This window comes from Leucoraja erinacea, chromosome 1 (genome assembly GCF_028641065.1).
Source record: "Leucoraja erinacea ecotype New England chromosome 1, Leri_hhj_1, whole genome shotgun sequence".
Taxonomy (NCBI): Eukaryota; Metazoa; Chordata; class Chondrichthyes; order Rajiformes; family Rajidae; genus Leucoraja; species Leucoraja erinaceus.
Genome location: NC_073377.1, coordinates 121,395,559 through 121,411,890, shown reverse-complemented (window position 1 = coordinate 121,411,890; position 16,332 = coordinate 121,395,559). Strand labels below are relative to the sequence as shown.

The 16,332-nt window shown below is 43.4% G+C and overlaps 1 pseudogene; it reads left to right on the top strand.

The window, feature by feature from the left end:
- The first annotated feature begins 2,465 nt into the window (after positions 1-2,465).
- LOC129704976 (U1 spliceosomal RNA) lies at positions 2,466-2,616 on the top strand (annotated as a pseudogene).
- Positions 2,617-16,332: the final 13,716 nt, after the last annotated feature.

The following is a 16,332-nucleotide window of genomic DNA, read 5'->3' as shown; positions in this document are numbered from 1 at the left end:
TAAACTCTCAAGACCTTGATGTCCTACTTAATGCTTCTCACTGTTTTAGAGATGCCAGAATTTTATACGACTTCATGATGGAACAGATTTTGTGGTATTGAAGATGGAAGGCTGATTGGGAGGTTCACAAGTTCACAAATTATAGGAGTAGAATTAGGCCATTCGACCCATCTAGTCCACTCCGCCATTCAATCATGACTGATCGCTGCCTCCTAATCCCATTTTCCTGTCTTCTCCCCAAAACCCTTGACACCCATTCTAATCAAGAATTTGTCTATCTTTACCTTAAAAATTGAATTTAATCTGCCACTTCTCTGCCCACTCACCTAACCTGTCCAAGTCCTTTTGCAGAGCCCTTGCTTCCTCTACACTGCCTGCCCCTCCACCTTTTTAGCATCAACTGCAAACCTGGCCACAAAACCTTCAATCATTATCCAAATCATTAATAAACACTATATCATTAAAACACACATTATTAAAATGCAGGATCAGATGGAGGTTATGAAGGCCCAGATGAGGGAGTCAGTAATAAATGGATTGTAGTAAACATAGGGATGGATGCTCTTATTATATATCTATATCACCCATCTCCATGTCAATGCAAATATGGAGGTTAAAGTTTAGGGAAAACCATACATTCATCAGATTATAAGACTTAGGAGCAGAATAATGACATTCAGCCAATTGAGTCTGCCCTGCCATTCGTATTTTTTCCTCTCAACCCCATCATCTGCCTGCTTCCTGTAAATAGGATAGAACAGTGGTGAGCTGGTAAAGCCACAGCACCAAAGGCCCCATAGCAGAAGCGTCCATGTGACTGGAAACTGGAAGTATCCTGAGCTAATTCTGCTACCACCATCACCTATTGCAACAAGTGATGGCTCCCACTGATTGTCGCTGGAAGCTCGCGTCCTTTTCAGGATGGATGATGACAGCGATGTCAACATTTGAAACATCGAAGATGGACACGAAAGAAGAAGACAGCACCAGAGATGGGTTTGATCTTGACCTTGGGTTCTGTCTATGTGAAGTTTCATATTCACCCTGTGACCACCTAGGTTTCATCCATGCTCTGGCTTCTTCCCACATCTCAAAGACGTGTGGGTTTGTAGGTTAATTAAACTCTGTAAATTGCCCCTAGTGTGTAGGGAGTGGATAAAAAAGTGATATAACATAGAACCAGTGTGAACTGGTGATCAATGGTCGTGGTAGACTCGGTGGGCCAAATGGCCTGTTTCCATGCTGTATCTCTAACTAAACTAAATGGTAACAGTCTGGTTCCATCTGGCTCAACAAAGAGATGGACACGATGGATTGTGATCATATGGGATTTAAGTCAGGGGTGTGAGAACATTTGTGGTTGAGCAATTGCATAGCCCTAAAAAAATCTATGAAGCCAAGAGGATCATTCTTTCTGTATATCTGTCCCTGAAAATCAATTTTACTTCGGAGTCACGTGAGTGAGTCCGTGAAGACCCCAGCCCAGTGCGCAGGTGCGGCATAATCGCACAGCTGTGCACACGCGGCCAGCGGGAGTCGGGCGCTCCCGCAACCAAGGAACGTGAGGTAAGTACTTACCTTAATCGGGCCTTGTGGTTTTTGCTCCGGGGGAGCAAAGCAGCAGAGGAAGCGGCCCCCGTTCGACTCCAGCAAAGGAGCCGACAGTGGAGGGGATAGGCGCAAACGGGACCGCACACGCTGCGGACTGCTGACAGGGAGCTGCGCTGTTGCCGGTCCGCTGAACAGCTGTTCGGTTAACAGCAGCGGACCAGAGGGAAATTTAAAAACCCGACCGGCAGCCCTGCAGATTCCTGACAAGGAGAATCGCCGCCCAGGAACCGCTAGAATGCCGCCCAAAAACGGCAGGCAGCCTCTAACTACAGGTAAGACAACCTTACCAAAAATACAGGTTCTACAGGAATCAACTTTCCTCCAACACTGGAACAGGCTGGAGACAGCAAAAACAAGTATGTCTGTCTCCCCAAGCCAGAGGAGGTCATGGAGCTACAAAACCTCCAGGAAAACGAGGGGTCACTGGCTGAATGCCAAGGGAGCTAACACTCCTACCCCAGTGCTTTGCACTAGCCATCTCCCTTGTCGAGGGATTGATGGGACAACGGAGGTAGGGCATATGCCTCCTCCACAGAATTATAGCACCCCCTTATGCTCCCTCTTTATTCGAGGCTAGCTAAGGAGGCCAGGGCTGGGCTGGCTTAACCGCTGGGCAGGCGGACGAGAACAGGAGTATGCCAGGGGAGCAGGATCAGGAAGAGCTGCTGGGTGTCGTGGGCCACTATATGGCTCCTCCACGCGACCATCTTTCCAACAAAGCCCTGCAGGAGAAGGCCTTTCTAGAGGTAAATCTGCAGGCAGCTGGGTCAGCAGACTCGCAGTCAAGAGCTAAAAGCAGCGAATTCTGAAGCTCCTAACACCGAAAATCACCGCCTTTGCTCGTTCCACGGATCATACTCACCTGGCAGGCGAGACGCCATGATCACCAAGGTGGTTCTCCCAGGACGAGGCTATCCCATTGCACTTCGAGTGTGCTGACGCCTAAGATGTTCCCAAATGCGGGATACTCGACTGCCATTTGTGGCATATAAGACCTGCCCTCAACCCCAAGTATGCGGGGCTATGCAAACCACTGCAGCGGGAAGAGAGGCAGCTAAACCTGTGCACCTCATGAGGGCAGGCCCGGGAACGAGCAGGACATCTCATCCAACACCCAGCTGGCAGCACCCCTCGGCATCCACCAGTCAACACCCACATCCAAGGACTGGTGAAAGCAAGGGACCGCTGCTTATTACCCCCAAAGGTCTTTTTAGACAGGGGCCCAGAGCGGAACCATTGGAAGATGCGCCGCCCCACCGACAGCACCAGCGTACCAGCAAAGCTGAGCCTTCATGAAAAAACAATGAACATGAAGGTAGGTGGTCTGGTTCCTCCCAGTTTACACAAAATAAGGGTGCTCTACTAACTGCGGGGGGGGGGGGGGGGGGGCATTTACACTTGTTGAAAGAAGCATGGGGTTCTGTCACAAATAACAAATATATACTCAACAGTATTAGTGGATAAAAACTTGAATTCAAATTGGACATTTACCGCCAGTTCAGCAATGCGCCCATAGGGCTTTTTCCCTCTAAGAAAGAGAAGCGAGAAGGTCAAGCTGAACTAGAAAGGCTCATTACAAAAGAGATCATGGGAAACATGAACCATTGGAATTTGTATCGAATATATTCACCAAAACTACAAAAAATGGTGAATGTAGCATCATCATTGACCTAATATCACTAAATAAATCTGTTGAGTATATACACTTTAAGATGGAGAGGTTTTGTCACTGCCAGACATCTCATCTCCAAAGGATACTTTATGGCAAGCATTGATATGGAAGATGCATACTATCTTATACCCATACACAAGGATCATTATAGATACCTAAAATTTATCTGGATGGGGCAACTATGGGAGTATGGAGCATTCCCAATGGTCTAACCTCAGCCCTAAACTAATTACAAAAATACTAAAAATAGCCATGAAAATATTAAGAAAACAAGCATAATCATGGCATATATTGGATGATATCCTCATATTGGGAAAAACAAAGGAATTAGCTGTGGCAGCAGTTTCTAGCTACGAAACAGCTCCTTAAAACACTGAGGTTCATCCTACACTCAGATAAACCAAAATTGAAGCCGTTAACTACCATGGATTATCTGGGCGTTAATATCAATTCTATCCATATGACTGTTACTTTGCCAAGGTGCTCGGGTCACTATAATCAAATCAAGAATGTACCCACTGAAGCTATATCAGAATTACAGTGGTGGGCAGACAATGTTTGGCACAGTTTCAGCCCTATTATTATCACCTATCCTAATTTGGTTATTAAAAACCGATGCCAGTGCTTTAGGCTGGGGAGCAACTAACTCCATATCCAGCACAGGTAACAGATGGACCAATTCAGAATCATCGTTACTACACACACTGGGCATCAGCTATTTGGAATTGGTGGTCGCCTATTGGGTTAAAAGCATATGCATTTCAAATGTAGCACAAGCATATACGGTTACTGATTGATAATACTATGGTGGTGGCTTATATTAACCATATGGGGAGCATAAAATTATTATCGTGCAACAAATTGGTCAAACAGACCTGGCAATGGTGTGTCAAAAGACATTTTTAACTATCGGCTGCCTATCTCCTAGGTAAGCTAGAACACAGTGGGAGACACCACGTCACGGGGGAAAAATTTATGATAACATTGAATGAATGTCAAACCCAAAATATCTGCTAAAGGTATTAAGCAATTTGAAAGCCAGATATCAATTTGGTTGCAACAAGACGGAATCACCAGTAACCTATGTATGTGACTTAGGAACCAGATCAGAGGCAGCAGCGGTAGATGCCTACACGCTGGATAGGGGGAATTTTTGGTTTTGCTTCCCTCCCTTCTGCCTCATCAGTCGGGCACTTCGCAATACAGATGGAATCTGCCTCCGGGATATAGAAGGTGCCCGACCGACCTACATAGCCATGGTTCCCAGTTCATCACGACATGGTGGTCGAGTCACCTATGGATTTCCCTAGTGGACCATGGTTGCTGACTCACCCAGTATCAGGCATAAGCCACCCATGCCATAAAAACATCTAACTCCTGGGTTGTAGGTTTGAATAGACATTACCAGGGACTGGGATTATCCAAATGAACCATTACCACCAAATCGCATCCCTGCGAACAGTCACCAAGAGCAAACATGGGAAAATACTGCCACGACGCAGGGACAACATACGAAACTACTCAGCCACTGACGTATTGGAGTTCCTGGGCCATCTACACCATGATGAAAAGGTGAGTTACAGTGCCATAAATACAGCACGAAGCGCCCTGTCTGCTTATCTAAAAACAGCAGGACAGCAGAGCATGGGATCCCATCCACTGAAGATAAAACTTATGAAGGGCATTTATAACATCAAGCCCCAAAACCCAGGTATACCCATGTATGGGATATCAGTGTGATATTGACATATCTCAGAGAATGGCACCAGCTAGATCCCTTAATCTTGCACTATCTATGTAAAAAACGCTCATGCTTATGACTCTTGTACCCGCTCACAGAGTCCAGTCATTCCATAAAACTAGACTGGATAACATGGTGATCACCCCAGACCGCATTACGTTCATTATTCTAGGTCTGGGAAAAAACCTAAGCGACCAGGAACGCCCAATTCACTGGTGGTATTCCGGGCCTACCCACCAGAGTCCAGGTTGAGTGTGGTGACCCATCTACAACAATATATAGACACAACCCACAATCTTAGAGGGAGAGGAAAAGCCTATGGGTCAACCACAAGAAACCCCAAGATGGGGTAACGAGCCAAACCACTTCAAGGTGGCTCAAACAGGTACTGAAAGCTGCCGGAATAGATAATAATACATTTAAAATCCCATTCCACTAGGGCAGCATTGATATCAGCGGCTGAACGAATGGCATCCCGGTTGACCACATTCTCAATACGGCAGGATGGTCAAGGGAAATGACGTTCAGAACATTTTTATTGTAAACCGTTGATAAGCCTGATTTAATTGCAGACAGAATATTACAAACTGCAAATATTTAATTTAAGCTCAGGAGAGCTATTTATGTTGTTATTGTTAACAAATACCTTTCTGTTTCTTGAGAAAGCAGATCCATTGGTTGATTACGATAACACTTCCTCCCTCAAGAACTTCGGCAGTGAGTGAAATAAGATTGTTACACGGTTTGAAATCACAGACCTTTGAAATCTTCACGTAGTCACTCACGTGACTCCGAAGTAAAATAGTAAGATTAAACGAGTACTTACCAGTATGAAGTTTGATCTGTATTTTATGAGGAGTTACGATGAGGGATTACGTGCCCTCCGCTCTCACCCTCATTATATAGATCAAACTAATAAACTGATGTCTCACTGATCTTTACTATGTTTACTTCAAATATTGTGTCTATCTGTGATTCCACACCGCTGCTTCGAAGTATGCCGCACCTGCGCACTGAGCGGGCTTCTTCACGTAATCCCTCATCGTAACTCCTCATAAAATACAGATCAAACTTCATACTGGTAAGTACTCGTTTAATCTTACTATTAAACTCTGTAAATTGCCCCTAGTGTGTAGGGAGTGGATAAAAAAGTGATATAACATAGAACCAGTGTGAACTGGTGATCGATGGTCGTGGTAGACTCGGTGGGCCAAATGGCCTGTTTCCATGCTGTATCTCTAACTAAACTAAATGGTAACAGTCTGGTTCCATCTGGCTCAACAAAGAGATGGACACGATGGATTGTGATCATATGGGATGTAAGTCAGGGGTGTGAGAACATTTGTGGTTGAGCAATTGCATAGCCCTAAAAAAATCTATGAAGCCAAGAGGATCATTCTTTCTATATATCTGTCCCTGAAAATCAATTAACTGTTACATCATTGTTTACACAGCAAGATAGCCATTGCCACAATGTACCTTGTTGCTGACACCAGTGTCAAATGTGCTTTGTAGAGCTCCAATGCTGTTTAGAGGCACAATCTTGATCTGGGGCAGATCTTGACTGCACTCTTAAAATCAAAGATGACAATAGGTAATTGAATGCAATGTCAGTAGTTACCACTGCATGGTTTACTTCAATACATTTGGTTGCAGACAAATGGTGTGGCATGGTGGCGCAGCGGTAGAGTTGCTGCCTTCCAGCGCCAGAGACCTGGGTTTGATCCTGACTGCAGGTGCTGTCTGTATGGAGTTTGTATGTTCTCCTGGTGCTCGAATTTCCTCCCGCACTCCAAAGACGTACAGGTTCGTCGGTTAATTGGCTTTGGTAAAAGTTATAAATTGTCCCTAAAGTGTAGGATGGTGTTAGTGTACAGGGATTGCTGGCCGGCGTGGACTCGGTGGGTCGAAGGCTGCGACCATCAGGATACTTTCTACAGCACATCTGTGGATGTTTGATAGAATATTCGGTGACAGGCTCTATCTCCTTAAACATCGAAGAAAGTTGAGTTGCTGTTGCACCTTCTTTGTGAATACATCTCTGTATTTTGCCCATTTCAAATCAGTAAAGATTTTTAACACCCAGGTGTATGAAACTGCCTGTTCTCTCCACCACCGCCCCCATCAATGGCTGCTATACCTTTCACTTTCTTTCCTTTCTGACCATGTCTGTTCCTCTCCAATGCTGTGTGATGTGGCAGCTACATTTCTCCAACAATGTCCCACCAACACAATGAGACACAATGGTTGTTTCATTGAAGTTTGGCGATGCTGATTGCAGACAGAATGTTATAGAGTCAAAGAGAAGAGTCGTACAGCATGAAAGCAGGGCGCTCGACCTAACTTGTCCATGCCGACCAAGTTGCACCCTCTCAGCTAATTCTATTTGGCTGCATCTGGCCCGTATCCATTATAACCTTTCCTATGCATGTACCTGTTCACATGTCTTTTAAATGCTTTTATAGTACCTGCCTCAACTACCTCCTCTGGCAGCTTGATACATACAACTTCTGGGTGAAAAATTGCCCCTCAGGTTCCTACTAAATCTTGCCCCTCTCACTTAAAACTATGTCCTCTGGGTAACGGTTCCATGACCTTGGGTACAAGACTCCGCGTATTCAACTGTAGTCCAGAATATAAAATTATGTACGTAAAATTATGGGAGGCATAGATTGGGTAGACAGTCAGAACATTTTTCTCAGGATTGAAAAATCAAATACTAGATGGCATAGTTTTAAAGTGAGAGGGGCAAAGTTTAAAGGAGGTAAGTGGGGCAAGATTTTTACACAGAGGGTGGTGAGTGCCTGGTATGCGCTGGGGGAGGTGGTGGTTGAGGCAAATATGATAGTGGTTTTTAAGACATTTTTGGATAGGCACATGAATATGTGGGGAATGGAGGAATATGGATCTTCTTCATTCGTGTCCATCCATCTTCCATGTTTCAAATGTTGACATCGCTGTCCTCGTCCGTCCTGAAAAGGACGCAAGCTTCCTCCAACAATCAGTGGGAGCCATCACTTGTTGCAATGGATGATGGTGGTAGCAGATATAGCTCAGGATACTTCCAGTTTCCAGCCCCGCGACGTGGACACTTCTGCTATAGGAGGGCGATATTGATTGTGTGCAGGCAGATAAGAATTTGTCTTGGCATCATGTTCAAAAGATTGAAGGGCCTGTTCTTGTGCTGTACTGTGTTGTATGTAATATGGAGAAAGACATCAGGCATGATTCAGATTTGCAGTGGTTATAGTCTTCCATCTCCACTATTCTTTTCCCATTGCTTCCGATCTATCTATCCATTCTTAGGTGGTTTGTTATTTGCCTTGAATTAGCAACAAAATGGCTTCCGAAGGAGAGCATGTAGGTTTTCAGCCCAAGTAGTACTTACTGTACGTTGGAAGCATCTGCTATGCACTGCATGATGTTGAAACAAAATCCACAATAAAATCTTTCCCTGATGGCGAAAATAGTTAATGTGGAGCTTTTCCTACCTACCTGGTTTCAGAACCGGATCAATTACAAGAGGTTATGTAAAATTCATCCATTAATCTTATGAGTTAAACAATCTCAATTCATTAAATAAAGACTAATCAACATTTAACACATAGTGGTTATGTGATTAACTACAAGCGAATAAATTTCTGACCAATGCTTTTATTTATACTTTAGAATGCAATAATGGATTAGTTCCAATGTCTGCTACACATCAACAACTTTAGTCTAAATCGTTTCTTTAACCCATCAGCATTTTCATTAGAATGCATGGAGAATTAATTGTCGTCTGCGTAAATATTACCTTTAAATGGATGTTCTCATTAACCCAGCATCTATTAATTGTCACAGACTTTACTGTAAAACCCAGGCTATTAGCAGCTTTCCTTCCAGATCACAATGCATTGCTGAGGAGATAGAGGGAGCTGGATGGCAGAGTTTATTTCATTTGCAGCACTTCAGTGCGATTATACTCAGTGTTTTATCCTCCCTCTACTACTTTGACCAAGCTTGCTTTGAATAACATTTCCCCCAAGGTTTTCCCTTCCCCATGAGCGGAATTGTCAAAGTATTTTCTGGTGTTTGCTTGTTTGTTACTCATCCCTCTCCTAGTACCACCACAAGCCGCAATTCAGATTGCAATTAGATCACATCTCACTCCCTTACCTCCCCATAAATCATTCCTCCAAAGTGAAATTAACAGCAACTGGAGCACATTAATAATCTGTGGCACACATTGGAAAACGCATTAGCTCGAACTCCCATTGCTCTGACTGTTAAATAGATCATCTTGTTTATGAAGTATAAACACTTCATGCCAGGGATCCAGGGCTGGTGATGGGTAACATTGACAGACGATAACCCTTAAAAATAGTGCCACGGATCCACACCGGTTCCCTTGGTTTGAAATATTTCCTAGTAAAAGTGACAGGATTTTGCTGTTCTGCTATCTTTTGCACTGTCTTTAAAAGAAAGAGGGAACATTGAAATCTCACAATGAATGATTCAATTAATGGAGCACAAAATGCTGCAGTAACTCAGTGGCTCAGGCAGCTTCTGTGGAGGACATGTAGAAACAAGGAACTGTAGTTTACAAGATATTGCCCATCAGGTTCCGATTAAATCTTGCCCTCTCACCTTAAACTTATGTCCTCTGGTTTTTGGTTCAGCTATCCTGGGCAGCATCTCTGAAGTACTCTGAAAAACTATTTTCACCTGGAATGATAGCTTTGTTTCTCTTTCCACAAATTTCAACCAGTACATGAAAATTAAGAATATATATATGAATGTGCAGACTGTGTGATTCAAGTGAGAGCCTGCACCGCACAATAAATAACATTTCCCTTTTTGATGGATTTCATGGCAAGTAACCCGTGAAGACAATAGAAAGAAGACTTCACATTATAAATTGAGCTGATTATGCAAGATAAACCAGAACAGTCAAAAATAACGATGACATTATATCTCATTGGCCACGAGGGGAGAAAATTGTAACATAACATAAAGACACCAAATGGGACCATGGAGAATGGATTAAATACATTGAAGACATCTAACAACCTGCCTCGAAGTAAAACCGTTCAGTTACTGATTGTTTTCCCACAGAGAGAATTGCAAATACTTTCGTAATGAAGCTAAGACTATTAATTAAATGGTTATTTGCAGTTCTGCAGATTAGTAGAACTTGCTTATTCGAAGTGGATTGTTTGTGGAATCAGGAAGTCTTACCCCAGGCTATGGCTGCTGCCATGGAGAATTAATCTCTGTTGGGAAACTGAAAGATTCAGACATCCAAATTCCTCCGTCAGTCCAGGACTTTTGCCACATGTGAGTGAAAGTAATCTGTAAGATTATATAGGATGACATATGGAAATAACAACAGTTCATTTATCCTAACCACTCCATGTTGGAGTCAGGAACAGCTGAGGAACAGCTTCCTCCCCTCTACTTTCAAACTCAGAAATAGCTGCTTCCCCTCTGTGATCAGACTTCTGAACAGAAATTCCATAAGCTAGTGTTTTGTTCATTTCACCTCTACCCCATTGTGGGCATTGGACCTTGTCCATGGAACTGTTGCACTACAATACTGAAAAACTATATTCTGTACTTTGTACCTTCCACCTTTGCTCTATCTATGGAACTTGAGATTAAGGTGATGGTGTTTACGTACGGAGAGGGGAGTCAGTCTTCATATGCCTTTCTGGTCTCCCTTCAAATGTACCTATACTGCTCACTTCAAGCACTCCATGTGAGAATGATGTTCACATTCTCATCATTCCTTGGGTAAAGATATTTCTTCCGAATTTCCCACAGGATTTCACGGTGACTGTTTTATAGTGAAGGCACAGGTGAGATCAACTAATCTGCCCACACATAATCCATAATCAATGGTTTCAATGATACTTTATTTGTCACGTACCGAGGTACAGTGAAATTCATTTCATTTTTGTATACAGTTCAGCACAAGTATCACTATACATAAGCACTTAGATACATCTTAGATAAGCATCACAGATACAGTACAAGTGAATGGCAGTAGCACACTGAGTCAGTAAACAGAGTCAACAGTTTTGGCACCGTTTTCAAGTCCCAGTTCTTGTAAGTGCGGGGTTCTTGACCACGAAGGCCTGTTGCAGGGTCGGCTTGGCCAAGCATAGCCGTGGTGTTATCCGCCACTGCTCTACCACTGTAAGCCATGCACGGTCCACATGCTCAGCCTCTTGGAGCAGTGTCTTGTCCAGCCGAGCCCAAGGCTGTTGCAGGGGCTCTACCATCGATGCAATGCACTCCCTCCCACTGCCAAGTGACTCCTTCCACTTTGGGCGGGAGAGCTGGGCCTTCCAGACGGGTACCTGGTCCCCGCCCCCGGTCTTCCTCCATTCCCTACATATTTTCTTCATCCACTCTTCGTATAATTAAATATGATTATTAGCCCCTCCGTGAGCTCACCCCAGTCATTTATTCTCATGAGAGAAGAGAAACCCAGTCTACTCTTTTATTCCTGAAAATATGCCCTCCCATTTTTGGTAGCATCCTTGTGAATCTTCTCTGCACCCTCTCCAGTTTATTACATGGTGCCCTACACTCGATGAAGTATGGGATATTGTAACTTTAATCGTTCGACTCTTTTCAATTAGAGCTTGAATAGCCACAAGGGGTCAGACCCAATGAGTTTCATAGTTCGATTAGGGGCTGTGTGGTTTTCACATTGGACTATCTTTGTTCAGACTTTACTGGCTTTATCTTGCACTAAACATTATTCACATTATTCCCTTTATCATCGTGTATCTATGGGCTGTGGATGACGATTGTAATCACGTACTGTCTTTTCTTTGACTGGTTAGCACGCAACAAAAACTGTGCCTCAGTACATGTGACAATAAACTAAACTCAACTCAAACATTTGAAGCAGATCAGGTTAAATTTCTGCACATTCTGATTTTAATGTGATCTGATCAGATGATAGACAAAAAAAAAGATTATCTTTGTAGTTCAGAACTGATTTCTCATGTTATGCATTGGGGACAGGAATGGCTCCTACAGGGCCTGTCCCACCAGCATGCAAGTGCATGCGTCTAGCGTGACCAAACGTGGTGGCTTGAGGCGTACGGCCTCGCGGGGCCGGTCCCACTTCCAACCGCGGAGGCGTATGGAGTTGTGCGGGGCTGGTCCCGAAATCATACTCACCAATCAGCTGGGCAGAAGGCGGGCCGACTGAATTTGGACGTCGCACGGCGTCGGGCGGCTACGTCATCACGCAACGGCACACCGGGCGGTGACGTCATCGCGCAACACCGCGCGCTAGGCGTACGCCATCAAGATGCTGCGTACGGCATCAAGACACTGCGTACGGCGTCGAGACACTGTGTATGCCTGTTGAGGCGCTGTGTACGGCCTCAATGCGGCTGCGGACCGACAGGCCGTTGTCGCGCGGAATCTTTGGACAGTGTCAGTTTTACAGAGCCCCGCACAACTGCATATGGCTCCGGCGATCGAAGTGGGACCGGCCCCACAAGGCCGTACGACTCAAGCGACCACGTTAGGTCGCGCTTGCCGCATGCAGTCGCATGCTGGTGGGACAGGCCCTCACTGCAGGTGGGGGTCAAGTTTTTGTGCAATGAACAAGTAGTTCTTGTTAATAGCAAAGGTGAATGAGTTGTGTTTGGATCAGATATTATGACTAGTGTCAATTTGTGTGAAAGTTTGGTTAAACACACGAATGGGAACACAGGAAAGAGGGTGAGGGGGGTTGTTTTAAATAAGCAATTTAACTAATGTAATATTAAGAATGATTTATCCCACATAAGAGTGAGCAGCTCATTGCCTAGCTTTACATATGTGTTAATTGTCTTGTCTGGACCTGTAATTTACAGTTATAAATGGCCTTTCCATCTTATTCACCACGAATTAAGTTGATCAATGTTCTGAAATAAAGTTTGAAAGATTTTTGATCGCAAAACCAAAGTGTAAGCACTTAAATGATTTGTAGGGTTTAAACTGTCATTGTCCCTTTCTCAGTGTCAAAGGTGATAGATTAAATGGACATTTTTTTAATACTATCATCTTCTGATGGAAGGTAATTGTATTGAGTTTCAATGCGTATGGTTCAATATCAGAATTCCCATAATTATCACCAATCTTGGTGAGAATACTAATATTAAAATAAGCACCATTGTAAGGATGATATGTGTCGAATAATATTTATCACTATTGCAGGTAAAATTATATGGTTTAAAAACAGAGCTAAAGGAGAGAGAGAGAAAATGTAAGAAAAAAAGAGACAGGAACACAAAAATATAGAGCAGGAGTAAGCCTCTTCAAGCCTGCGCCGCCATTCATCATCATCATGGCTAATCTGTGCTGGCCTCAACTACATTTAGTTTTAGTTTAGAGATACAGCATGGAAACAGGCCCTTCGGCCCACCGAGTCTGCGCCAATCAACGATCACTCCTACTCTAGTTCTATCCTAACCATTAGGGACAATTTACAGAAGCCATTTAACCTACAAACTTGCACGTCTTTGGAAAGTGGAAGGAAACCAGAGCACCCAGAGAAAACCCACGCAGTACAAACTCCGTACAGACAGCACCTGTAGTCAGGTTGAAACCTGGATATCTGGTGCTGCAGAGCACTAGCTCTACCACTGTGCCAGTTCCCTTTAACCCCAATTCTTCAATGTTTCAAATATTACTCTATCTTCACCTCAATTATATCTAATAATCTGGTATCCGTCATTTTCTGGATAAGACTGTCCAGTGATTTGCTATCCTCTGACAGAAAAAAATCTCTCTCTCAGTTTTACATGATTGGCCCCATATTTTGTCACTATGTTCCACTAGTGAAAACATTTCAGCTTCTACCCTCCCAAACTTGGATTGTTGTCTGTGGAATGACCAAGTTTAGGATAGAAGTACATAAAATAACGAGGTATAAAATTAGGACAGTCAAAGCCTTTCTCACAAAGTAGACCTGCCAAGGACTAGAGAGCATAGCTTTTAGGTGAGAGAGGATAAGTTTAAAGGAAATCTGCGGGCATGGTTTTTACACAGCGTGATGTAGGCTTGGAACGTTCTGCCAGGGATGGTGGTGGAGGCAGATATGACAGTGGCATTTAAGATACTTTAAAATAGGCACATGGATATATAAGGACGAGGGATCAGGACCACATGCAGGCAGAGCAGGTTAGTTTAAGTTGGCATCATGTTGCATGGTCATTGTGGGCCAATTCCTGTGCTACCTGTCCTATGTTCTATATTCTATGCCTCCTTACAATCTTATATATTTAAATAAGATTACACTTCTTCTAAACTCCAAGGAATACAGACCCAAAATGTTTACGCTTTTTTGATATGTTTAAAACATGTGGGGATCATTTAACACCTCCATCCATCCCCTTTCTGGAAATCCACTGTTAAATTTCATATGAAAACCACAAATTACTCCATCAACAAAGTTTGGAGTTTAGAGCTTAGTTTAGAATTATGTTTATTGTCACGTGTACCGAGATACAGTGAAGAGCTTGTGTTGATTTCTAACTAGTCCGCGGAAAGACAATACGTGATTACAATCGAGCCAGTAGTGTACGGATACATGACAAAGGGAATAACGTGAATAATGCTTAGTGCAAGATAAAATCTAGTAAGGTCTGATCAAAGATAGTCCGAGGGTCTCCAATGATATAGATAGTAGCTCAGGACCGCTCTCTAGTTGTTGGAACGATGGTTCAGTTGCCTGATAACAGCGTCTGTCTGATAACAGAGTGTGTATGACATGAAATAAGATCTCTAAATGAATCTGGTAGAATAATGTATTCCTTGACACCTGCAATGAGAGCTCACATTTTGGCAAAGCTAATGCCCTGCATTCTCTGGCAATTTACATCTCATGGGCATTCGCTGATGTATTGTTGGGTCTTCATTGTGCAGGTAAAGGCAAGGAACGTGAACAGTTGCAAGCCAGCGGTTGTGGTGTCCATTTTACAGTGGCAAGCTGACATGGTGACAGTGTACAACTCTGCATTGGCACAACCCAACGTTACATGTTCCATGATAGACTGAGTGCCTAATTGAAAGATCCCAGCCTGGGGCTCTTTAGTTACACCTGCAGCTACAAGCAGCTCTGCCAGTTACCAGCACTGACTGGCGGGAGCTGACTGCTTTATTTCTGATGTCGGGAGGTCTGTATAAAATAGTGATGACGTGGGCGAAAACTGCCATCACCTCCTCTCGCCCTACTTTTCCTTCAAATGCACAGGGGCTGTGTCAATAAACTTGGTGTTGAGAAACCTGCCATTTGTACACATGTGGCAATGTTTCTTCACTGAGGTGACAGATTGTGAAGTGGGGAGAGTAATTCAAACTATTACCTGGGTGAAGGCAAGACACTGGTGATATATGAAGACCACTTAAACCCATTGTATCTGGTACATCAAATCTATGATAGATTAGAGGTCTGACATTAAAATGGAAATGTCTTCAGCAAGGCCTGACAGGGCTGCCGTGACCTTTGCTTCGTCAGTTCAACGTGGCTGACCGAATTATCAGTTTTTTTTGTTGAAAAATGCTCCCAGCAGGGGAAAGCAGAGGCCTTGATCAAGACTCACCGTTGTATATTTTAACTTTGGCCTTGATTGAAAGCAACGCCTTTTATTTCCCCCTACGAATTTCAAAGCCCAACGAGCCCAGTATTTATAGAGAGAGCTGTTGTTATAGATCGGCTTGCTGCGAATCACACACCGCTCATTCTCATTTCAGAAACCATTAAGTCGGGTGAATTTTATGAAGCAATAAATGATGGAGGCACTCTCTCTATTGTCAGAGCAGCTGGCTTTTTAGCCCTGTATCATCGGATATCCCAAGTGTCTTTTTGCACTTACGTGCATCCCCTTCCTTGCTTAACAAGTCATTTCTTTTTTTTTTTAACGCTATGCTGATCAAGTGATGCAGCGAGCAGATTGAGAGCCAAGCTCCATTCACATATGAGAAATCTTTCCCAGGAATTCCCCAAACACAGTTTCACATCTGTCATGAAACAGAGTCCTTGTTCTCATCAGATTGTTTTCACCAATGACCTGACACCAACATCTATAATTAATTACATAATTTACATTAGACTATTGACTAAACAAATACATAAATCATGGGTTGAGTCAATAGATGCAGACATATTTAATCATGTTCTAAATAATGATTACTGCTCCCATAATGCAATAATTATTTTCAGCAGCTGAATTGAATTAATCTTCTGTCACAGTGCCACAGTGTGATGGAAATGCCTCTGAGTTCAATGGCACCAAATTTCTTAATGCTGAATTGA